General features: G+C 42.1%; 1 protein-coding gene across 1 annotated transcript in view; it reads right to left on the bottom strand.

Moving 5' to 3' along the window:
- The window catches only part of ktub (Tub domain-containing protein ktub), a 315,976-nt gene that overhangs the window by 244,377 nt on the left and 53,118 nt on the right, over nt 1–18,481 (bottom strand). The gene's annotated exons all lie outside the window — the stretch shown is intronic.

Genomic DNA, 18,481 nt, shown 5'->3' with positions numbered 1-18,481 from the left:
CATATAATGAATTCCATACTTTTAAAAAATCAATCCAGTATGGTAATTATTTGTATATCCAGCACAGCTTCGCAGGGAACATGACCATTACAAGGTCATCACATAAAAATAAAATCACCCATCTGTATAATTCATCAAACCATCCCTGATGAACCTAACACAATCCGCCAAACAGAAGCGAGCGTACCTACCCATCTGTACATCCAAACACCATGCCACATCAACATAACACAACCCACCAAATAAAAGGGGACGTACGTGTTCAGCTACATATCCAACACAGCATCCCACTAACACAGCCAGACCCATGAAAGCCGAGGCAGGTTGGGAGCGAGGCCAGCACTGCCCCGCCTGTGTTGTGTGAGTGTGATGAAGCATAACACTGACCAATCCCCAGAGCCAGACCACCACACACACGCACACTGCACAATGCTTTAACCCACCACCACTTGCTACCTCTTATGACTAACCGCCCTTCATATTCGCTCTCTCTCTCTCTGCATTATGGGAAGTGTACAGTGGCAATTTCCTTCTCCGTCCGGCACATCACTTAAGGTATATCAATTCCTAGTAGATAAATGGACGGATATATAAACAGAAAGACAGACAGACAGAGGAGCAAATAAATATATAAGAGATAAGCTGTGAGGGGAAGACAGCAAGCAAGTAAGATACAAGATAAAGACAATCCACGACAGGAAGATCGATAAAATTTACAAAGATACAGAAGGACAGGGAGACAGGAAGCTAGAGACAGACAGACAGCTTAAGACAGACAGAGATACGCAGACACGAAGATAGCAACTCAGGAGATAAATGTGATATAGAAAATGCACGAAGGAAAGACTGATGCTAATAAGAGAGAGATAGAGGTACAGACAGGTAGTTAATTAGGAAAGGTAGGTGATACGTAGGCAGGCACAGGTAAATAGACAGACATGTGTGAATAAATATATGGTGATTGACTAGCACATGAGTAGGAAGGTAGGCACAAAGACCTAATGATTGATGAAATGGTAGATAGGAGAGAGAGAGAGAGAGAGAGAGAATCAGTTCCAAATCAAGCCAATTATTTCCCCATTTCACGTTTCCCATTTCCTCCCTCTGCCAATTTTCACCAGATCGGCATTCCCAGCAAATGGTTAGTGGCAATATGCAGGATGCTTTGTACAGCCAGAGGTTATGGTGTGTGTGTGTGTGTGTGTGTGTGTGTGTGTGTGTTAACCTCTCTCTCTCTCTCTCTCTCTCTCTCTCTCTCTCTCTCTCTCTCTCCGTTGACAACAGGACTTGGAGCAACAGGCGAAAAAAATGTCACCTTAACTTTCCTTCGAAGTTTAATAGGGTTTGCATTTTTCAATTCCCCTGCAAATAACCTCTCTCTCTCTCTCTCTCTCTCTCTCTCTCTCTCTCTCTCTCTCTCTCTCTCTCAGCGTTAACAGATGCTTTCTAACCCCTTCAGCTTCTGGACTGTCTCAAAAAAAAAGAAAAATATCATGAATCGGGACCAAACACAGACAACGTTCCAAGCCCGTTTTAAAGACCAAGAGTGTTAAGAAATTATGCACGTGTATGTCCTCGATTCTCAACTCCATCTGAGGAAGAAAGCTGTGTACAGGATGAAAACTGTGTAAAGGAGGTGAGTTTAACAGTTCGTGTGTGTGTGTGTGTGAGAGAGAGAGAGAGAGAGAGAGAGCGAGCAATGTTTACCTGGCCACAACGAAGTCTGCAACATTAACGAGAGCACCAGCTGTTCCATCCACGCAATAAATTAAAATCAGAAATATACCACTCCAATCACAACAACTCAAATACATAAACACCAATCAAAACAAACAATTACGGTACTGGTTCTTTCAGTCACGCAGAATTCAATTAAAAATGAAAAAAATAACAAATGAATAAGTAACCACGTATGTAAACAAATAAAACAAATAAAAAATAACTAATCAAGTATAAAACACGGAAATCAAACACATATATTTAACAGACTAAATAAACAATTCAATAAGTTGTAAATAAATAAATAATTAAGTAGACAAGCAAACAGATTCATCATACTAAATTAACGATAAATGCATTACTGTATATTTAAAAACACGGCCTTGGCCCCTGACCTTCAGTTTCACAATATTTACCTGATAATTAATCCAAACGATCTGATAACGTTACCGACACCAAGCTTCCCTGTCAACAATTTGGAACAATTTACCGCGTGTACGTACAAAGTAACATTTATACATTTTCAAAGCAATATTTGTTACCAGTCCGAGAGCACGCGGGTGGCCTCATTCGCCCACACTGAGCCTCTCAATTGTCGTAAATGATGCTATGCAATGAAGTACTTCTGAACTACTCACAACCACGTCCCGCTGATCACTCGGCGGTTTACCCCAGCAGCTTCATTTAGTGCTTGAAAGCGAGCACTGACAGCTAGTCATTCTCCTATGAACCACTTCATTCCAATCTGTTCTGATTCACACAAGCTCATTCATAGACGCCCATCGTCCTCCTGGGCGAACACATCATGATTCAAAAAATCCTTTTAGACTAGACACATCGGCCAGATAGACTGAGGTTTGGCCTAATTAACAACAACAGTATCCACAAACTGTTATCAAACGTTACTATAAAAAAAAGTTAGGCAAAAGTTACATTTGTAACCAATATTATATTTTCTAGCATAAAATATGTGCATCCTTTCTGTACAAGCCGGGTCGTACTTAGGGCAAGCCATAAACCAATTAAGAGACAAGCAGGTACCCCTTGTGGAAAGTGGACGCGGTGCGGAAAGAGGTTGGGTTACGAGGCGATGGAGGGAAAAGGGAGGGGAGAGGGATGTGAGGGAGTGGAAGAGAGAAAGGGTGGCGGGTATGGGAGGGGAAGGTGATGGAAATGGTTAGAGGAAAAGGATAGTTGCAGACAGTAAAGAGGGGGTGATGGAAAACGAGAGACAAGGAAGAAAGGGATGGGTAGGGGAGGGTGAGGGTGAGGGTGAGGGTAGGGTGAGGTGGGAGAGGGACGGGGAGGGCAGGATGGCACGCAACACAAATATTAAAATGCCGTAGTGGAATGTAAAAATAAATAAATGAATGTAAACATGTTGTGGTATGGTCGACACACACAACCACTCAAAAATCGGAATTACCTCATATCTAAAATAGTTTGCTTTGCACTCTGGTCTGGCTTTTATACTTAATAACTCTTTGACTGGTAGGATTTCTCTCAGCTAAAACAAACCGTCTAATAATTCCGTAAACAAAATACCTAAGCACACCAACATCGGCGAAAAAAGGTACTTGAGAGTGTATAACATCCTCTGACTACTACGATTTTTCTCAGCTGATCAAAATCGTCTGGTGCTGATCTGAATGATTTATCTACGTGAATCCAACGCAGCGAAAGGGTTAAACACTAACATGTTTACACCAGGCCATCTACGTCAACCTGCAAGCATCTCGTGCCTAATTCTGAGAGTAAAATTTTGACTGAAACTTGATGAATATCTTTTCTTTCCTTCCCATGTCAGAAGATGCAAAATATGTATTATAAAAATATAAGTACACTAAGAATCCTGCTAAAATTAAATGCTTTAAAAAAAAAAAAAAAAAAAAAAATGGTAGGCGAGTATTCATAAATTTACATCTTGTTGTCAACGTCAAGAAATCGGTGACAGTCTTTCAATGGCTGACTCTCTTTTCTCCATACGGTTGTGTTAAGCTTTAGGAAGACCACCGTGAATGGGGGGAATGAAGGTACTTTTATGTAATCTACCCCTGCTGAAAGTCTCTCCCAGCTATCTAATGGTTACAAGAAAAAAACTAGAAACTTCATCGGACTGAAAGGGTTAACGGTGAACGCAGAAACAGCAACCGATGGCTGTTACTGTGCGCTTCACAAAATATGCTTAAAAATTCTTCATACACCTGGATGTTTTTAATTTTACATCAATGTTAATCAGTGTCATTGTTACATCCACCAAACTCTTTAACAACTCTCGTCCAAATCATCGTCAGTAAATAAAAGGGATTTATAATTCAAATTCCGGCAACCGTGAGTTGCTCAACTTCATAGGACGTAAAAAGGGTCCCTGAACTCCTTTTCGATTACATTAGAATCTCTCTCTCTCTCTCTCTCTCTCTCTCTCTCTCTCTCTCTCGTGATGAGACGAAGACAATTCGATTACTAAAAAAAAATAAAAATAACAGCCTCATTAAAAAAAAAAATAAATAAATAAATTAAAAAAAAAAAGCTGCAAAACCTACAACTCACAACAGCTGCACCTGTACAGCGAGGACAGAAGTTCTCGTAAAATTTCACCTCTTTACTTCTAACTTTCCTCTTCTGGCTAATATTCCTAAACTGAGAATACGTTCATACCGTATATGTTCCTCTGCCCACAAATAATAGTCTTTGGCATGCCGCACCACTGAGAAAACCTGACGAATATACCGTAAGTGTGAAGCAGACAAGGTGGAACGGAAGCGGAACTTTTGTCCTTGACTGTACACCCTCCCAAAAAAGTATCGGCACCTTTGGGTACGATGGTTGTGAAAACAGAGCAACTTCCACAGACACACATGAATCTAAATGTGGTGCCTCAACACATATTCCACCCAGTAGGTGAATCTTTTTGCAATTTTGAGTTCTAATAATTACCAAAGACAATATTTGCAATTATACTTACAAGATGCCCCATATATCACAATGCTTCATCCATGTTTCAGAATGATACGTGCTGTATGAGTGCCGAATGATTTTTGTGCAGGGGTACAAGATTCCCACCGATGCTACCACACCTGTATATAAACTCTACGCTCACCACAACCCATGTTTCACTACACCCGCTTACCTACTGAATTACAAAATATGGAACTTTTTTTTTTTATGCAAGAAGGAACCAAAGGCCAGGAGCCCGCAAACCGTTCCTTCCAAGAAAAAAAAAAACAATGCAAAAGAAAGCCAAATTCAAGATCCGTTCACTTCGAGACGCCTGGACACACTGCGACTGAAAGACTGGAAATCATAGGCAGTGGGAAATACAGACAGAGGGAGACAGTTCCAGAGTTGACCTGTTGCATATATGAAGGACTGGGAGTAACGGTTAACTCTTGCATCAGATAAGTGGGAAGAAAAGGGATGAGAGTTTGCTGCTGCTAATCCACTGATACAACTCAGCATTCATGATAGAGAGATGACATATTTTGGGCCAAGTCGGAGTAAAATGGATATAGTCGAAGTGCAGAGAGTAGCCCCTTCACTGCGATGACGTATATCTAAGTCTATTCACCGTACTGAAGATTTTAATTAGGCCAACGCCGAGCCTTTCAAAGCACCTGCATCGACATCATTAGCAATTTTTTTTCCTCTCACGATTTCACTCAGGCATGATATATACCTGACGAAATATTTATAGACTCTCTTCAGCCGAACCCCCTTAAGTCTCACCGCATCATGTTTTCACTTTATTCTTGCTCCTTTCAGACGATTTTATTCAGATTAGGAGAGACCTTTCGAACTGGAGGGGTTAGACACAGCCCTCAATAATGCGTTCAATACAACAGACCTTTCCGAAGTGCAATAAAATCGTCTGGAGGCAGCAGAAATAAACTTAATAAAAAAAAAAAGTCACCGGGTTGAAGGGGGTTAAGCTGCTTGTATATACCTTTGCCTTCACTCATGTAACTACGAAACACTTCACAATAAAATCGGAATGAATATTAAAGTTAAATTATATGGACAATTACCGATCTGTGATAAAAACACCTTATAACACCTGTTTTCCCTATAACACTTCACAATGAAATCAGAATGAATATCAGTCAAATAATATGGACAATAAAACGATCTGTGATAATACTGAACTACGAACTCTTGTTTCCCCTTTAGCTCCCTAACACTTCACAATAAAATCCAAATGAATATCAAAGCTTAAAAAATTATGGACAACAAAACGATCTGTGATAATAGTGAACACCTATGAACACGTGCTTACCCTAAAAACTGGCTAAGACTCCTTATAAACACACACACTAAGCTTAAAACAGTACAATAAAATCAGAGTGAATATTAATGTTTAAAAAAATTGATAACAAAACGACCTGTGATAATAGTGAACACCTGCTTGCCTTATAAACTAGCTAAGACCCTTTATAAAAACACAACCTAAGCATAAAACAGTTCATAAATACGTCCCCTGGCGTTCCCGGACACCCTTACAGCTGTTTTACAATTGCACTTTAATACAATTAGCATAGAATCTGCATACGGCGCTCTGTTCGACAAATTGCCTTTCTTCACTTCGTATTATATTTACAGTATACTTGGGAAACTGGTCGCTGTCCGTCATTTAAGGTAGAATGAGAGGAAATGGATGTGGTAAATGAGTGTGATGTGGTAAATGAGTGTGATGTGGTAAATGAGAGTGTGATGTGGTAAATGAGTGTGATGTGGTAAATGAGTGTGATGTGGTAAATGAGTGTGATGTGGTAAATGAGTGTGATGTGGTAAATGAGTGTGATGTGGTAAATGACGGTGATGTGGTAAATGAGGGTGTGATGTGGCATATGTGGGTGTGATGTGGTAAATGAGGGTGTGATGTAAATGAGAGTGTGATGTGGTAAATGAGGGTGTGATGTGCTAAACGAGGGTGTGATGTGGTAAATACGTGTGATGTGGTAAATGAGGGTGTGATGTGGTAAATGAGAGTGTGATGTGATAAATATGGGTGTGATGGGGTAAATGAGGGTGTGATGTGGTAAATACGTGTGATGTGGTAAATGAGTGTGTGATGTGGTAAATGAGGGTGTGATGTGGTAAATGAAGGTGTGATGTAAATGAGTGTGTGAAGTGGTAAATGGGGATGTGATGTGGTAAATGAGAGTGTAATGTGGTAAATGAAGGTGTGAGAAAGCGATGTACGATATTAATTAGGCTGGGGAATTGACGGACGAGCAGATTTACATTTAATTAATGGGCTGGAGGGGTAAAGTATGCAAAGAAGAGCACTGGAAAGGGTCTGACACTCCTTTATACTTTAACATCGCGATCGACGGAATGATTATGACGCTGGCAGTACGTGAAGCTCATCTTTATGGAGAGAAAAAGGTGCAGACGGAGAGCTACCTGATACGGAACCAGGATTTAAAAAGGTTGATTAGTCAGTTAAACAAGTTTCTTAACAGACAAACACAAAAACATGTTCATCCACAAGAAACAGGCAACTTAAAGACACACGCAAACACGAAACTAACTACACACGCACACACACACACACACACACACACACACACACACACACACACACACACATATGAATACAAAAATCTTCACAGAATGCTCTCATATACCCTGCGTCTCTCACGTAAAGAAGAAGAAGAAGAAGAAGAGGAAGACGAAGAAGAAGAAGACGAAGAAGAAGAAGACGAAGAAGAAGAAGACGAAGAAGAAGACGAAGAAGACGAAGAAGAAGAAGAAGAAGAAGACGAAGATGAAGAAGAAGACGAAGAAGAAGAAGAAGAAGAAGACGAAGAAGAAGACGAAGAAGATGACGAAGAAGAAGAAGAAGACGAAGAAGAAGACGAAGAAGATGACGAAGAAGAAGAAGAAGACGAAGAAGAAGAAGAAGAAGAAGACGAAGAAGAAGAAGAAGAAGAAGAAGACGAAGAAGAAGAAGAAGACGAAGATGAAGAAGAAGACGAAGAAGAAGAAGAAGAAGAAGACGAAGAAGAGGAAGAAGAAAAAAACCTTAGGTAAAATCTTAAAGTGGAGAAGGTGCTTTAAAGGTGAAGGATGAATGCAGGATGAGAGAACCTGTGTGTGTGTGTGTGTGTGTGTGTGTGTGTGTGTGTGTGTGTGTGTGTGTGTGTGTGTGTGTGTGTGTGTGTGTGTGTGTGTGTGTGTGTGTGTGTGTGTGTGTGTGTGTGTGTGTGTGTGTGTGTGTGTGTGTGTGTGTGAGAGAGAGAGAGAGAGAGAGAGAGAGAGAGAGAGAGAGAGAATGGTGATGATAATGACGAGGAGGAGGAATGAAAAATATATGAGTAAACTGGATGTAAATAAGGAAGCTGAAAAGGAAGGGGGAAGGGTAAGTGTATCTAGGTAGGAATGCTGGTGGGGAGGACACAGAGATGAAAAGAGAAGAGAGGAGAGGAGAGAGGAGAGGACAAGAGAGAAGTGACGAGAGGAGAGGAAAGGAAAGGAAAGAAGAGAAGAGAAGAGAAGAGACGAGAAGAGAAAGGGAAGAAAAAAAGAAGGTAGAAAGGAGGAGGAGAAGGAGGAGGAAAATTAAGTGTGTGAAGTACACACGTATAAGATACGAGAGAGTTGTCGGGGAAAGGAGAAAGGAAGGACTGAAAAGGAGGAAGATGAGAAGGAAGACAAATAGGAACATGTGAGAAAGAAAGAATGAAAGACGAAAAGAGAAATGTTACGAGGAAAACATTAGGGTACGTGATGATGATGATGATGATGATGACGAATAGGAGATGGAGGGGGAAGGGACGGGGAGAGAGGAGGGAGGAAGGAAAAAAATGAATTGATCGAATAAGTTACGAAAGAAGAAGAAAAAATAAAAGCCAGGGAATTAACTGCCGAAAAGAAACAGGAGGAAAACGAAACAAGACGAACACTATGACAAGGTAATTAGGCAAAGAAATGAAAAGCGTGAGGAGACTAAAGAAGATGAATGAATATAAAGTGAAGGATAAGAAAATGAAAGAGTCTGAGGATAGCAAGAATAATTTACTGTATAAAAGACGTCACCATATCGAGAGGGTAAATACACCTCATCCTACACCAACAACAATTCCAATACACACCCTCTCATGACCAGGACAACTCTGGTATTATATTCCAGCAAATACCAGTCAGACTTATTTAGCTGAGTGAGTCATACGAGGCTGTGAGGGTATATACTGCTACCATCAGCCCTCTCAAAGTCGTGACAACTCTATTATTCTTCCCCTGCCAACGTCACATTAAACCTAGAGAGTAAAGCATAAGAGAGAGGGATGGTTAATACAGCCATAAGTAATTTTTCCTCAATCACACCATTCTAGTAGCTAAGGTCAAATTATTCCAGCTACAGCCACATTATAATTCACATGAGAGAGTCCTAAGAGTCTGAGAGTTAACAGCCTATTCTCTTCCAATACGTAAGACATTAATATTCTCCACCTGCCCCTACACATCAACACGACACGGGACCCATATAAACCCTGGCCATAAATCCTTCCTCTACTCAAGAAAGATTCAACTAAACGCATAAATTGTTCTCACCCATAAAAAGGATAGCCCAGAGGAGTACATTAGCCTCAGAGCTGGAGCACACACACACACACACACACACACACACACACACACACATACTAACGCCAGGTGCTCCTTGTTTCTCTCCATGTACTGGGTATCTGAGAGAGAGAGAGAGAGAGAGAGAGAGAACGCCATTACAACCAAAGTTATATAACACCTTAAAAAAAATCTTACACTGCTAGTCATTACCCCTAAATACTTCACCTCTTCTCTCTCTCTCTCTTGTCTCCCTCCTCTCCATTCCTCCATCTCTCTTCCCTGCTCCTCCTCCCTCCACACACCATCCCTTCCATTTCTCCTTACCTTTCTCATACTCCTCCTCCTTCCGCCCCATCCTATCTATTCCTCCTTTCCCCTCCCTTCATTTCCTTCCTTCTCTCATCAGCTCCCATTTTCCCTCTCTCCGTCCTACATTCCCTCTCCATCAATCCTCCATTCCCTTCCCCTCCTTCCTTCTTACTCCACATCAGTCACTCCATCCTTTCCTCCCTCCCTCTCCATCTGCTGACAGTTCCCCACACTTCCTTCCCCTTCACTCCATCCCCCTACCCTCTCCTCCCATTAACCTCCCTAGTTTCTCCCTCTCCCTGGTGCTCCTACCTATCCTCTCCCTCCCTGCTCTTATTCACTTCTCCTATCAACTCTCAGTCTCTTCCTCTCCCTGTTTCTTTCCTCCTATCCCTCCCTCCATTCCCAAACATTCCATCTCTCCCCTATCCCCTCCCTCCCCCTAACCTTCACTCTTCTTTTCTCAGTTCCCCATACACTCTTCCGCTCTCTCATCCTATCCCCCCCCCTTTCCTCCCTCTACCTCTCTTCTCCCTCCACTCCCCCTTCTCCCATTTCCGAGGCACTTAAAATGACACGGCGAAATAGTGGGCGTATGAGACTCTAATTACCACTATTAAGGTAATCTATGACGTTACTAATTACCCTCTGGGGCTGAAGAGGAGAGGGTTACATTACGGTGGGTGGAGGCGCAGCACTTTAGGTCAATTTCCACCAGGATGGCTAAGGTAAGTGGTTCTGTCTGGCTTCTCTCCTGATCTAAAGGACGTGTTCTCATTAGCTTAGGAGGTTTTCTGGCACTTCTTAACAAATTATTCTGCACATTAACATCTTACTACTGTCTTCAACGTTGCTAGATCATTTTCAGAGTGTCAGACTGCAAATATTACACCTACATATTTACGTACTGGATACAGAAATAAACTGCTAAGGAAGGGGTGATAACAAGCCCCCTAAGTTGACTCAAGTACGGACCGAGGTGAGACAGTACAACAGCATAAACGTGGCATAATGAAAATTGTTTGTTTCAAGGGGCTGACAAGGCTGGTCGTATTTCTCGAGTCTTCCTGGGCAAATGATCCGTAGAGGCGAGTAAAATAATTCTCTCAATGGTGAAGTAACCCACCCACACCCAATTCTCCATGCACGAGCGTAGGTGTCAATAGAAGACTTTCAAAGTGGAGGGTGTGAAGTGCAAATGAAAATGTGTTCTGCTGGACTGACAGTATTGCGAGTGACATCTGTATACAACAACGAGGGTATATTGACAGGATATGAACATATAAAACATTAAAGAAAATATTAATCAATCCCTCATCTACTCCAATGTTGCCCCATTAGAAACGTAAGAGCCCGGGGCTAGGCAAGCTGGTCCTGACATTTAAGATGAGTGACCAGCCTCACTCATCTCTGAGTGGTATTACTTGAGCAATAAACCCCAACCACCCCTTGAATGTAAACCAACACAGGCTCAATCCGATTGGAGCGCCTTAATTGCCCACCAAATTACCAGGCGCTATAATTTGGTTATATGGTTACCATCCAGCGTAGTAAATGGTTTCCTGGTGTACAGGACGCCATCTGGCTTGTCACTCAGTGTAGAGTCACCCGTCGGCATAAGGAAGAGGAAAGAATGAAGGAAAGACAGAAGAGGAAGGATGGAAAGAAGGAAGGAAGAGAGGAACGGGCAGGCATCCGAGAGCAGCACTACATCGAGTGAGTGGATGGTGAACGCCCCACCTAACCAACAAAATCCATCCATTTAAATACCAGTCTTCGGCTGGACTCGAACCCGGGACTATAGGTCGTTAAACATGACAAGCGTAGACTACAAGAGCGTCCAGTACAGTAGTAGCCAATAATTAATATCACACACACACACACACACACACACACACACACACACACATACACACTCTCTCTCTCTCCCTCTCTCTCTCTCTTTGTCTCACACACACACACACACACACACACACACACACACACACTCTCTCTCTCTCTCTCTCTCTCTCTCTCTCTCTCTCTCTCTCTCTCTCTCTCTCTCTCTCACACACACACACACACACACACACACACACACACACCGAAATAATACAGAGAAAGATATCAGCGACAATGACAGGGTGGGTGTGAGCGTGGCCGATACAGTTCACTCTATGTGCAAATGCCAAAACAGGGACAGCGGGCCTGATCATGCAAATACCCACTTATGCAAATCACACCCAGATAAGGTCCTACCCCACAAATCATGCCAGCCAGATTTCAATTGTGGAAGGGGAGAAAAAAAATCTGCTTGTATCCGCCAGCAGTACAGAATTATTAGCCTGTTATTATCATCATCCTGACTCATTTCCCAGCATCATTCTTATCAGCGTCATTACTTTCACCACAGTTCCCACCTAATGATGGACCGTGGTAGGATACAGGTAGCATCAAAGCAGAATCATGAAACAGCGACTTCTTCATCATCATCACCATCATCATCATCAACAATAGCAGAGTAACAGAGGATCGAGGGGTAAAAAAAAAAAAAACTATCATCCACATTTTTTTCCACCTAAGACAGGAGATGAGGCAGGAACCAAACACACTGAAAGAATAAGCATCAGAGAAGAACTACCAAACAACAGTACCATCATCATCATTATCAAAAACCTATTCCACCAAAGGGATGGGGTGAGACAAGAACCAGACAGGAAGAAAAAGTAAATCGATTCGACATTATTATCATCTTCATTCACCATCCGAAGCTTAATTCTTAAATAAGGAACAGAAATAGGCAATATCCAGGAAAAACGGAGAGAGAGAGAGAGAGAGTACCCGGTAATTAATCTTACACCATGAGGTACACCTAAGTGGTCAAAATTACTTAAAAAAAAATAAATAAAAACAAATAGTCCTAGTTGCACTGAACACAGGACCCGATAAAATATGCTAATTGCCTGGAACCGCTTAATTGCCAAACAAAAGAGGATCGGGAAGCGGCAAAGGGACATACACACAGACGGGAACAAGCCTGGAAAAATACACCTGTCCTTCACTAGCTTGCACTAAAGGAATATCTATTTTCACCCCACAAGGGAAGGATATCAGCCCCTTCACCCCAATGACGTATTCTTTATTCTTGCAACCTTCAAACAATTTTACTTCAACATTAGGGACGCCTCTCGCACTGAAAGGGTTTGGAACACTCTCCCTTAAATTCCCCCACTAATAGTTTCCACAAAGTTTAATAAAACTGTTTGGAAGAACAAGTATAACACGGAAGATAAGTTACAGGGTTCAAGAGGTTAAGCTATATATATCTATCTATCCAGGAAAATAATATATTTCCTCTTAGCACCCTCGCTTCTGTGGCTGATTCCATTTTCCTCATCGTCTACGTACTGTCTTCACGTTCAACTAAAAAATCACTTACCATTACGTTCAGTCCAATTCTTTATCGCTTCCAATGTAACACTCATCTCTTCTTCCTCCCCTCTCATCGCTTTCACCTCTGAGACTCATTACCTTATACTGATCCCCTTCCTGTCACCTTAGAAATGCATTACGCTCATCCCAATCTTGTCCTCATCAGTGTCTCCTTCGACATCTTTTCTCCCGCCTCACTTCACCTTCTCAACCCCCTCCCTCTCCCTTCCCAGATCGCTCCCAAACCCCTCGACTCATCCCAACTTTTGCCCCCAACCCAAATTTTCTTATCTCTATTTCTTTATCACCTTCTTCTGACCTCCCTCTCCTTCTGTACTAATTACATTCATTCATTCTTTCATCATCATTCAATGTTATTCCTCCCATTTTCTACTACTTAACAACTTCATCCCTCACAAACATCATCGTCTATGCCCATTCCAACTTCAAACCCCTTTACCTTCTTCTACATTACCTTCACTTTTCCTCCTTCTTATCTTCACTCCCTCCCTATCTCCTTTTCTGCTCTTAGCTTCCTACCCCTCTATCTCCACCTCACCATCCTTTCATTTCTCCTCCTACCTTCGTTATCCTCCTCCTCTTTCTCCCCATCTCCCCTATCCTTTATTTAGCCCCCTCCCCCTTCTTAGTCCCCCTTCACCCCGTCTCACACCAATCTTAGCCCTTCCCCCTTCCCCTCACCACCTCCTCTGCCCTCATCCTCCTCACCAGACGCCATGCTCAGCTTCTCATCTCATCTCAACTTTGCCCGGCCCAAATTGCCTGGTGATCTCATATTCCACACACTTTCTTCTGGCCGCAGCGGAAGAAGTATTTGCACACCGCTAATTACTTCCTCTGGAAATACGTCTGCCAGTTGCAAATACGGTGAGAGGCTGCAAAGGAGACCACACTCTCACATTTATGGTCGGCAAATATGCGTAGCAGAGTTGTAAATATGTGAAACAGAGGCTAAAAATAAAACGGTCTATGGTTTGCACATATGTCCTCTGCATCGTTCTGGCCATTGCAAATACGGTAAGAAACAGCACATACGCCCACACAACTTCCATGTTTATGGATTGTAACTATGCACTTTGCAACGTTTAGGGCTTGCATAACGGTAAGAGACTGCAAATAAATCAACTCTACCATCACGTTTAAGGTTTGCAGATGCGCGCACCGGTAATAAGAGTATACAATTACCCCGTCTCCAATGTTGTGCACTTCCATATACAGTAAGTGAAGGTTTTGCAAATATGCCCCCAATTCCTTGAAAATTAGTGTGCATGCATATTTAAGGACATCATATACCGGTAAGTCTATGGTCTTGAGGAAGTGCAAGTACTCCATACCACACGTTAACCACTAAACCTACAGTATACATCAAGGTTTCATTGCCCATAACTTGTGTCTCTAACTGTGACTGACCATAAAATGTGTTATACTGCATGACCCGAACCTCTCTTTGAAAAGAGAGTGGCATCCACTATTAATCCTTTCATGTACTGGCGAAGTTCGAATGGGGAGGGGTGTCGTTCGAATGGGGAGGGGTGTCGTTCGAATGGGGAGGGATGTCTACTGAGAACAATACATATGATTCATAAGTGTAGGACTAGCTATGTATATGTGAGTAAGAATGTGACTGTTAACGGTATGACCTGACATCGTGCACACACACACAAACAAAAAGAGGGAGACATATCCTGGAAAGAAAAAAACATAATCCTGGGCTGGGACTAGAACTCAGATTACCACCATGTTCTAATCAACTCTTCCTTGGTGAATAACCCACATATCCACGAAGCTTCAATGAAATCCATCAATAAGTTTTTTTTAATGTCCTGTAGACGACAGAAAAACACGGGTGACTACATAACCTCCTCCGACATTCAATGGGGGAGCTAAACAGGGCTTGGAAATACGTTAAGAGCCTGCAAATACGGCAGGAATGGCTGAACATGAACTTCTATCTCTGTTCACGTCCCAATGCACACACTTCACCACTGACAATTCCTAAGAAAAATGCAAACCTTTCTCTCTCTCTCTCTCTCTCTCTCTCCACATCATATTATTTTTCCCTTCCCACTCCTCATCTCTGCTCTCTCTCTCTCTCTCTCTCTCTCTCTCTCTCTCTCCAAACTTTAAGAGCGAATTCTCTTTTTTTTTTTCCTTTTCTGGCAGGAAGTTAAAGTCGGCCCTCCCACTATGTCCCACTATGATGCCTCGCTTGCAACGTCTGACCTGGAAATCAAACAAAACCGCCAAGAGAGAGAGAGAGAGAGAGAGAGAGGGGGGCAGATGGGATGGAAGGGGAAAAAAATGGAGACAAGAAGGAAAATTAAGTGAGATGAGCGGAAAAAAAAAATGGAAGAGAAAGAACAAGCAAAAATTTGAAAACATAAACAAGAAAGATGAAAGGAATAAAGTATGGTTCGAAAAGAAACGAAGAAAGAAGGGAGGGAGAGAAAGATGAGGAAAAGAAGGAGGGGAGGGAAGGTCTGAGGAAGAGTGAAATGATGAGCGAAACTATTGGAAAGAAAATGGCAAGAAGACTGGCAGACGTGAATGAGGGTAACAGGAATGAAATGAAATAAAATGGAAAGTGGATATTAAAGGAGAAGAAAGGGGAAGGAAGAAAGGGAAATTTTAAAGAAGGAAGAAGATTTATCAGAAAAATGGAAGGGACAAATATGGAAAAGGATGGACACAAGAGAATGAAGAATGAGACGAAAATGAAAGGAAGGTGACAGACGAATGAAGACGAAAAAGAAGGAATGATCGAAATGATGTGATAATGGAAAGAGAAGGAAAGGACTGGAAAGAAAAACAGAACAAGCAAGGACAGATGAAGAAGAAAGAGAGGGAAGATAATTACATAAAGCCTCTCTCTCTCTCTCTCTCTCTCTCTCTCTCTCTCTGCCTGGGGTAAAGTCTATTAAATTCCGGGTTGTTTTTCCTTCATATAAAATTCTTAATTGGTTGGGGCACGAGCGTCGTTTGTTAACTACTGCCAGAAGACTGATCCCAGAGTTCATCCAGGGTTATATACAAGGAATAATGATGAGGAGGATGAAGATGAGGAGGAGATGATCGTACTCTAAGTTATCATCACTATTTTTGTATATTTGTGTATTTACGGTAGCATGCTTTTAGAAGAAGAAGAAGAAGAAGAAGAAGAAGAGGAGGAGGAGGAGGAGGAAGAGGAGGAGGAGGAGGAGGAGGAGGAGGAGGAGGAGGAGGAGGAGGAGGAGGAAGAGGAGGAGGAGGAGGAGGTAAATATAACAACGACGATAATGACGAAAATCCAATAACTAGCCAAGGAAAACACACAGCCTTCCGTACTTCCCTTACGATACACTGGCTTGAATATCGGAACTCGTAAAATACAGCCAATTACCCGACTGAAGGCGGATCGTAAACACTGAGGCCGCCTGTAGGAACGGATGAAAAAGTACAGAGTAGGAAAAAGTAACTCGTAAATCAGAAGATAAATGTAAGCGTGGGAATAGTAAAAGCAATAAATGAGAGCATATTTGTCCTACACTTCCGCACTGCCCGGGACAAAAAGCTGACCTAATATTTCACCTCCTCTTTTCTCCACTCTCCTCTGCTGGCTAATATTCCTAATATGAGAGAGTCTTGGTACGTTTCTTTGCCTAATATTTCACCTCTTCTATTCCCCATTTTTTTTCCACTGCCTAATATTCCTATCTCTTGAGAAGATTGGTGCGTTTCCCTGCATAATATTTCACCTTTTCTATTTCTCACTTTCCTCTGCTGGCTAATATTTCTAATCTCAGATAAGCTTGGTACGTTCTCTGCATCGTATATCATCTGTGCTAGCTGCTTCTCACTTTCCTCTGCTTGCTAATATTACTATTAAGAGAGAGGTTTGAAATGTTTGTCTATCCTATAAATAATTCTCTGATATGATTATGGCAGGAAGGAAAGTGAGCAACATGTCCAAGTGTCAAGCAGACGCAATGAAACAGCATGGGAACTTTCTGACTTTGCAAGAGCGATGATGATGATGACAGGTTAATGACGACGACGACGACGACGATAATAATGATAATGACCACAACGATAACGACGAAGAGGAAACATAATAAGATGCCGACACCAACGATGACGAAGACACCGATTAATTATGATGACGATGACAGTTACAATGACTGTGATAATGAAAATATGATCTAGAGAGCACTCACAGAGCGCATACCTCCGCCGATGCTATTGCCATTAAAAAGGATCCAGATAGGGATCCGTGGAGATAGGATCTGGATCCGAATCCGCCCCCAAACGTAATCAACTCTTTCTTGGCCCATGATCCCCCCTTCCACAAAATTTCAATGAATTTCATTGAGAACTTTTGGAGATATTGTGCGGGATACTCCGGATCCGGAGCCGCCCCATCATTTAATCACTTCTTCCTTAGCCCATGGCCCACCCTTCCACAAAATTTCATTGAAATTCAATGAGAACTTTTGGAGATATGGTCTGGACAAACAGGGAGACAGACAGACAAAAACATAGGTGAAGTTGGAGTAGGTAATGTATATATGCCTCCTCCAACTTCGATGGCTGAGGTAATAATGTTTTTGATGATGACGAGAACTATGATGATGATCATGACAATGATGACGACGAAGATAATGATGAAATATGAAGATGACGAAAATGATGACTACGAAGACGAACAGAATGAGAACGATGATGACGATAATGAGACACCACAGCACAAAGACAACCTTACACAGCAAGTTCTCGTTACAAGTGTCCTTTCATAACATTCTTTTGTGCTCTTCAGTTCACAGTGTAAACAAAAAAGATCTTACGGTCCCATTGTTGCCAACAGAGCTAATTTGCCGGTTTCCCCTAACTGACAATAATAACGGGGACATGGAGGGGAGGGGGGGGGGCGTTTGAACAGTACAGGCTTACTGAGCAGCTCCACCGCCCAGTTATATCAATGCCACCACGTGAAGGCGTCCATCTTCAGCACAAAGTGGACTACCTGAACTAAAGGGATGAGCCAGTGAAAGAATACCACCGCAGGCCAGGCTTTCAAATAACGTGTATGCATTCAAAGGAGCACCAGTGTATTGGGCGGTAGTGCAAAAGAGCAGCGTGGGCAAGAAATTATTTTACACCAAACCGGTGGAAAAAATTAGATATATATCGAAGTCCGAAGAGTATGATAATTATGATGATGATGATAAAGGAGGCACCAAATCTCATAAGGATGCAATCTAAGTCGATGATGATGATGATGATGATATGACAGACGGAACTAAGGCTCAAAGGCTGGAATGGACGGTATGATGATGATAATGATGATAATGATGATGACGACGACGACGACGACAGAGCAGGAAATAACGCTCAAAGGCAGCCAAATGGAAAAAGGCCGAGCGATGAAAGATTCATACCGCAGGCCATCAGCCTTTCAGAAACGTGCATGCATTCAAAG

This window comes from Coenobita brevimanus, chromosome 6, assembly GCF_032717465.1.
Source record: "Coenobita brevimanus isolate Jiangsu-jjx chromosome 6, ASM3271746v2, whole genome shotgun sequence".
NCBI lineage: Eukaryota > Metazoa > Arthropoda > Malacostraca > Decapoda > Coenobitidae > Coenobita > Coenobita brevimanus.
This window is presented reverse-complemented; position numbering and strand designations above follow the sequence as displayed.